This window comes from Pteronotus mesoamericanus, unplaced genomic scaffold, assembly GCF_021234165.1.
Source record: "Pteronotus mesoamericanus isolate MK-2021 breed Mesoamerican mustached bat unplaced genomic scaffold, CSHL_Meso_final contig_164, whole genome shotgun sequence".
Classification (NCBI taxonomy): Eukaryota; Metazoa; Chordata; class Mammalia; order Chiroptera; family Mormoopidae; genus Pteronotus; species Pteronotus mesoamericanus.
The window spans coordinates 856,415-863,847 of record NW_026555065.1 but is presented as its reverse complement, the minus strand read 5'-3'; the positions used below and the strand labels follow the sequence as shown (position 1 = coordinate 863,847).

Genomic DNA, 7,433 nt, shown 5'->3' with positions numbered 1-7,433 from the left:
CTCATCATTACTAAGGATGAGACAACCAGATTTCTCATGCTTCCTCAGGTGATGCAAAATGAAGCACACAGCCTCACATACGTAGTACCCTCACCTAAAAAGGAAAAAAAGTTGAACCCAAATCTAATCAACTGCTGGGTCCAAAGACATGTTAAACAACATCACAAGGATACAATCAGCCTAAAAGCACCCCTATGTCAAAAAATAACTCCACTTCTCAGATGACTGGTGTCTATAACTGAACTAGTTCCAAAAAACCTAAAAATTTACACATACCACAGTGAACAAGAATTCGTCTCACTGAAGCCTTGACCAGAATTGCTTATTATAATTAACTTTAAATAATGTACGCTCTTTGAACTGGGCAGATGGTATTTGTTGTTATATGAATTTGCATACAGTTGAAGTTACATGTATTTTCTGCCTGTTGATCAGCTACTGTAAAAAAATTTTTTAGATTGTCTCTTTATATTTTCTGCACATTGTTCTGTTTGGTTCTCAATCATTTCCTTGCTTCTACATATGAGAACTTATAATGGTAGATATTTACCCTTATCATATTTGTTACAATTTTTCCAGCTTCTAGTTTGTCTTTTAATTTATTTATTTTCTCATATAGATTTTAAACACTTTAATGTTGTTAAATCTCCTGCTATTTTCCTTTGAATTTCTAACATATCTTTTAAACTTAGGAAATTATTTTCCCATTTAGAGAGAAATTTTGTTTAATGAGTACAACCTGATAGATATGCAACTATGCATTTTTCTACTTACAACTTGATATTTATGTATTTAACCGTTTGATCTACCTACAATTTTTTTGGTGTAAGCTATGAAAATAGGAACTAACTTATGTTTTCCAAAATAACGAACCTGTGGGTTGAACACTATATTGAATAATTCCTATTTTTATGTAATTGTTAGTAAGGTTATATTGTCACCAAGAGCCCCAGGCTGCCGCTTTATTGCTGACCTAGGAAAACCAATTCTGCCAAAATCTGAATTGCTTTGGTCTTGATATATTTTGTTCAATTTTGTTCTTTTCTTTCAGGTGAAAAATGAAGGCTAGCTCTTTCATCTCTCCCTTACATTACTGAACAACAAACAAGGGATCGACTCGTTTGGATTTTGTATTAGTGAATATTTTGTCTATTTCATATTTTATAAGCTAATATCACTTAATTTTCATTAATAGCAATGTTTTGATTTGTTTGCATGCATTATTCTAAAAATAGGAAAGCCAGTTTCTTCAATTACTGTAAGTGCAATCCTGATTTATTCTAGTTTAAAAATGTACTCTTAAAGGAAAGGGAAGTTCAAACATGTTTTTAAAAAATCAACTCACAAACAGAAAAAAATAAGTAACAACCAACATGTCTATTGTACTAATGGATTATGAAGAAATAAAGAGAAGGTGAATTTTGTTGTGGGAGGAGGGGGACAGAGGGCTGCTGCCCAAAGACAGGGCCAAAGTGGGCCAGTCAGACATTCCGGAGAAGCCATGAACTTCAGTGAGAACCGAGCAAGGCTGGATTTGGAATATGTCTCTTAATACATTTAAAATCCAGTGGTGAAGACATTGTCTGATTCTAGATACAGCACTGGGTTTAAACATATTAAATGATACCAAAGAAGGAATATACGCCAAGTTTAAGTGAACCTTCCAGCTATTCCTGCATGTCAGAATTGAGCAAGTAGCCAGGAGGCCACAGGGGCTTAAGATTGAGTAGAACAAGAATTCAGGGTGAAGACAGCAGGGTTGTGTTATCAGCTGTTATTAATACATTATTAAAATAGTTCACTTTTCACACATCTGATATTTTGAGTTCAGTCTTCTACAATTTAGTAAACAAATGAGCCAAATTGTTCAAGCTAATTTGTACAAGCTTTTCAAAGATAAGACTAGAAAATCTTCAGAAACTGTTCATTGAAGGCCCACTGCTAGCTAGATGAGAATGTGTTAAATTAAAGCTAAAGTTCAACACGCAGCCCAGTTTACCATGCTTCAGTAAGAAATATAAAATGGCCCTGGCTGGCGTGGCTCAGTGGATTGCGCGCCAGCCTGCGAGTTAAAGGGTCACCAGTTTGATACCCAGTGTAGGGCACATGCCTGGGATGCAGGCCAGGTCCCCAGCAGGGGGCACACAAAATGCAACCAGAGATTAATGTTTCTCTCCTTCTCTTTCTCCCTCCCTTACCCTCTCTAAAAGTAAGTAAATAAATAAATCCACCAATTTAAAAAAATTATAAAATGTTTACACAGACATTATGTTCCCTCCCCATGAGGGGAAAGGAAACCCATAAGTACCTGTCCTTGGAAGCAGATAGTATTAACATGTGCTTCATGAAATTGGTATGATTCATCACTAAATGGTAGAGCTAGTCTGGGAAGAACATATTCAGTTGGCTAAAAAGTCTGTTCAGATTTTTCCATAAAATAAAAGGCACATTTTTCATTTTCACCAATAACTTTATTGATTCGGATATTTTAAATATATTGACTGTCTCCCATGTGGTAGAATGTTGATTGTTCTCAACTGATGTCTTGATTTGATCGCTATCAACTTCAGCTTGTCTACCCGGCCTTGGAACATTATCCAGTGAGAAATCTCCAGCATAAAACTTCACAAGCCACTTCTGACACATTTGGTTAGTCACAGCACCTTCTTCATACACTGCAGAAAATCCTTTGCTGTGTTTCAGTTGTGTTTTTACCTTTCTTGAAGCAATAAAGTATAATATGCCAAAAATGTGGCTTATTTTCATCCATCTTCAATATTATAATGGCTACACAAAAATTCACCAATTTTGATTTTTTTAAAGTACATGCTGATATGTCAGCTGTCACAATACAATCTAACAAAATTGTTTAGAATGAATTCAAGATAACTAAACGCTACTAGAGGCAGCGTATAGAAAAAGCTGAATGAACTTTTTGGCCAACCCAATAGCAAGGTATGGAACAACCAATGCCTTCACTGGATACGTAAAACATCCTGGACATGTTTTTGTCATTTGCAGCATAATGGACCACTTTGTGACAATGACTAGGGTCTATCTAAATATTGGATGAGGATGAAATTGGCCATGCAGATGCATAACATCAACACAAAAATCTTCAAATGCCTTCTGTGGGTCTCTTCCCAACCACTGCTGTTAACTTTGGGATTATTTCTTGTGTAGGCCTCACCTCACCCATGAGCCTACAGGGATGGGGGACTAACCCCCCCAAATTCCTGATTCTGGTCTAGCTCCCCATATGCTCTTCTGAGTACTCACCGAAGAGCGTTCCAGAGGGGCCCGCAGTTCACAAAGGAGCTATCTGAAAGGTTTCACAGACCTTAATTTACACTTGGGGAAAAAAAATAGGCAACAACCATAGCTTCTTTTGTGCAAAATAAATTTTGCACATGAAAGACATTTGGTATTAAAAAATAAATAAATTCTTTTGGAGCTCAACTTCTAGACCCAGATCTCTAAGACTTAGAATTACAGTTGAAAATGAGCAAGAACAGATGCTGAAAAATGATTGTGTTGTGGGAAGTACTGACATCAGACACAGAAGAACAGAGTTGAAGTTTCTACTGAGTTAGTTTCTAATTGTATGGTCTTCAGCAAGTCACTTGACTTACAAAAGATAAGAACAATATAGAAAAATAGCTAATGTTAAAGCAGATACATGTAAATACTAACATATTGAACACATCCTCATCCGCTATACCACAAAAATGGTTTCTGTAATAATCAGTAATAATACTTTCTTGATTTGTTCCTTTGTTTTATAACGACTTTTTAAAAATAACTGATAGAAATTTTAAAGATATTTCAAGTATAAACTAAAATTTGCAATCACTGACAAAAATTATCTCAAAATATATTTTTGAGACATATATCAAAATTGGCATCCTATTTCACTGTTTTCAATTTTAAATACAAGTAAAAACTCCTGAAGAATGACAGAACTGAAGTAACTTCGGCTCTGCTTCTTCATCTTTACAATTGCGTGCCATCATCACCAGTCAAATCTACTGTCTAAGGGTGGGGGCATGTCATATTGCCAGCGCTGGAGGCACATGGTGCACCAAAGAGAGCTCGGACAATTCTGAACAGTTTGAACTTAATCTCAAAACAAACATGCACACTTACCTTGTAGGGGAGATACCATGATCATGAAGGTGGTTTTCCCAGGGCAAGGCTTATCCACTGCACCCCTGCGGTTTCCCCAAATGTGGGAAACTCAACTGCATGATCTGTGGTAGTGGAGGACTGTGTTTACACTCGCTCATGTTTTAACAAGAAAACAAGAAAGAAAAAAGTGCATAGCTGAGTGTGTCAGCTGTATACCTGTCTAACTGTTTACCTGGGACTTCTCCAAGTTGGCCTCCACAAACAGGACGATGCTTACCAAAGTGTAAGTGATAAACAAATGTGCTAACTCCAAGTTTACCTTACATATACTATCTTAAAAGAAAGTCATCATTGCCATTACTTAGAATGTTAGACTAAAAACGTGGGGGGAGGAGTATTTTATCATTAATGTTTATTAGAATCGTCAATGAGTAGTGATAATAAAAAGCAGGTCACCTTTCAGTCAGTTTTATTATTGTATTAAAATTGCCTTCAGAGCCCCGCTATGGTCTGCACCAGGGGCAGTCTTGCCTTGCCCTTGATAATCCACCCTCCCTAGTGTCTTGCGTTTTGCCTCTCTAATGATAAGATGACCACTGACTACCCCACCCCCAGCCTCTCAGAGCTCAGGCCTGGCGTTCACAGAGGGCCTTACATTTTGAATTTAGATGTGTGATGTATAGGAGGCTATTCCTGTAGTAATAGAGATAGACCAACACCGATGAAGAAGAAATGAATTTTTATATGCTGTTGTAGTCCCAAGACATGGCTAAATGGATACCAAGGTCACCAAGAATAATCTGGAGATGGCCAAGAACATGTTTTAATAGTGTTTTCAAGTTTGCCCAATTAACCTTGCATTTAGAGATAAATAAGAAGAAAATTTAAAATTATGGTTTTTATTAAAAAAATGAGGGTAGATGTCCACCTTACAATTTTTTTAAAGTATATTTTATCCTTATGCTATTACAGTTGTCCCAATTTTTTCCCCTTTGCCCTCCTCTGCCCAGTATTCCCAGCAATCTCTTCTCCTTAGTTCATATCCATGGGTCATGCATATAAATTCTTTGGGTCCTCCATTTCCTATCTTATTCTTAACATCTGTCTATTTTGTACCTACCAATTATGCTTCTTATTCTCTGTACCTTTCCCCCCATTCTTTCTCTTCCCCCTCCCAGGTGCTAATCCTCCAAATGATCTCCATATTTATGATTCTGTTCCTATTCTAGTTGTTTGTTTAGTTTGTTATTGCTTTTGTTTTCGTTTTTTAGATTCAGATGTTGATAGTTGTGAGCTCATTGTCATTTTGATGTTCACAGTTTTGATCTTCCTCCTCTTTTTCTTAAATAAGTTCCTTTAACATTTCATGTAATAATGGCTTGGTGAGGATGAACTCTTTTTGCTTTACCTTGTTTGAGGGGCATTTTATTTGCCCTTCAATTCTAAATGATACCTTTCCTGAAAAGAGTAATTTTGGTTGTAGGTCCTTGCTTTTCATCAGTTTGAATACTTCTTGCCAGTCCCTTCTTGCCTGTAAGGTTTCCTTTGAGGAATTGGCTGATAGTCTCATGGGAACTTCTCTGTAGGTAACTCTCTGCTTTTCTCTTGCTGCTTTTAAGATCCTCTCTTTATCTTCAACCTTTGGCATTTTCTTTATGATGTGTCTTGGTGAGGTCCTCTTTGGTTCCAACTTGTTTGGGACTCTTTGTGCTTCCTGGACTTGTAGGTCTATTTCCTTTCTTTCATTATTTTTTGGGAAGTTTACTTTCATTATTTTTTCAAGTAAGTTTTCAATTTCTTGCTGTTCCACTTCTCCTTCTGGCATTCCTATGATTCAGATGTTGGCACTTTTGGAGATGTCCTAGAGTCTTCTTATACTCTTCTCATTTTTCTGAATTCTTGTTTCTTTATTCTGTTCTGGTTTAATGTTTATTTCTTCCTTATGTTCCGAGTCATTGACTTGAATCCTGGCTTCCTTCCCTTCACTGTTGGTTTCCTGTGGGTTTTTCTTTATTTCACTTAGTGTAGCCTATATTTATTCCCTTATGTTTTTGCTGAGCACCCTTATCACCAGTGTTTTGAATTCTGCATCTGATAGGTTGGATATCTCTGTTATGCTTAGTTCTTTTCTAGGGTTTTGTTCTGTTCTTTCATTTGAGCCATATTTCTTTGTCTCCTCAATTTGGCAGTCTCATTGTGTTTATTTCTGTGTACTAGGTAGAGCTGCTTTGACTTACTGCCTTGGCATACCTGTTTAATTGTATGGGGTGGAGCCTTATATATTTGCCAGGGTCAGTCAACCTACTTCGCCGCTCTTTGGTGCTGTGTGTGTAGGGGGCAGGGATTGGAGAGGGAACAATGCTGCTGTCTGGCTTCTGGAGCCTTGTCTGGCACTTGGCCTGTTTCCAGTCTCTTCACCCACTCCCTGGATGCAACCAGTGCCCTTCCAGCTGTTGCCCTCGTTTTGAATCCCAGAGTGGGAGGGTTTGTGTATGTTTTAAGACCCTGCGGGCCCTTTAAATGGACTCTCCTGAGTAACTGGCAGTTTCTTCCATCGTGCCAACCCCCACTGATTTTTCCAGCCAGAAGTTATGAGTCTTTCTTTTCCTGATGCTGGAGCCCTGGGCTACGTGGTTTGGTCTGGGGCAGGGATCTCTCACTCCTGAGGCATCCCTCCCAACTTTTATCTACCAAATATAAATGTGGGACCACCTGTTCCACCACCGCTGCCACCACCTCTCTGTGCCACACCATGTCCTCTCCACTCTGGCTCCCTGTCTCTGCCTCTCCTACCCATCTGGATGAATATGGCATGGCTCCTTTAAGTCCTTGATTGTTGGACTTCCATACTGTTCAATTTTCTGGCAGTTCTGGGTGTTTTTTGTGTTGAGGTTGGTTGTGATTCTTTTTGTGGTTGAGGAAGTGAAGCATATCTATCTATGCCTCCATCTTGACTGGAAGTCCACCTTACAGTTTTTAACTTGTGCCATTACTGGACTGCTGTAAATTAGTATTGTGTAAAATGCTGAAATCATCTTGTGAATAGCCCTAGTGCAATGGACTGTACATTTGGGATGCTTTTAAATGGGTTGCTGCCCAGTTCTCCCCAAATTGACCTCTGTTTACCTCAAATAGGGAATTTATTTGATGACAACAACAAATGCAGTTATGTATATAAGTCACAGTAGTGTGTTTTACAAACTAAAAACAAGATGAATGTAGAAATTTTATAAGTTTTAAGTTTTTGGCAGAGATTTTGCTTTCTTAAAATCACCTGGAGGCTGCTGCCACAGCTAAGTGATGTA

The 7,433-nt window shown here is 37.9% G+C and overlaps 1 pseudogene; it reads left to right on the top strand.

Moving 5' to 3' along the window:
* The first annotated feature begins 4,138 nt into the window (after positions 1-4,138).
* Positions 4,139-4,287, top strand: LOC129064482 (uncharacterized; annotated as a pseudogene).
* Positions 4,288-7,433: the final 3,146 nt, after the last annotated feature.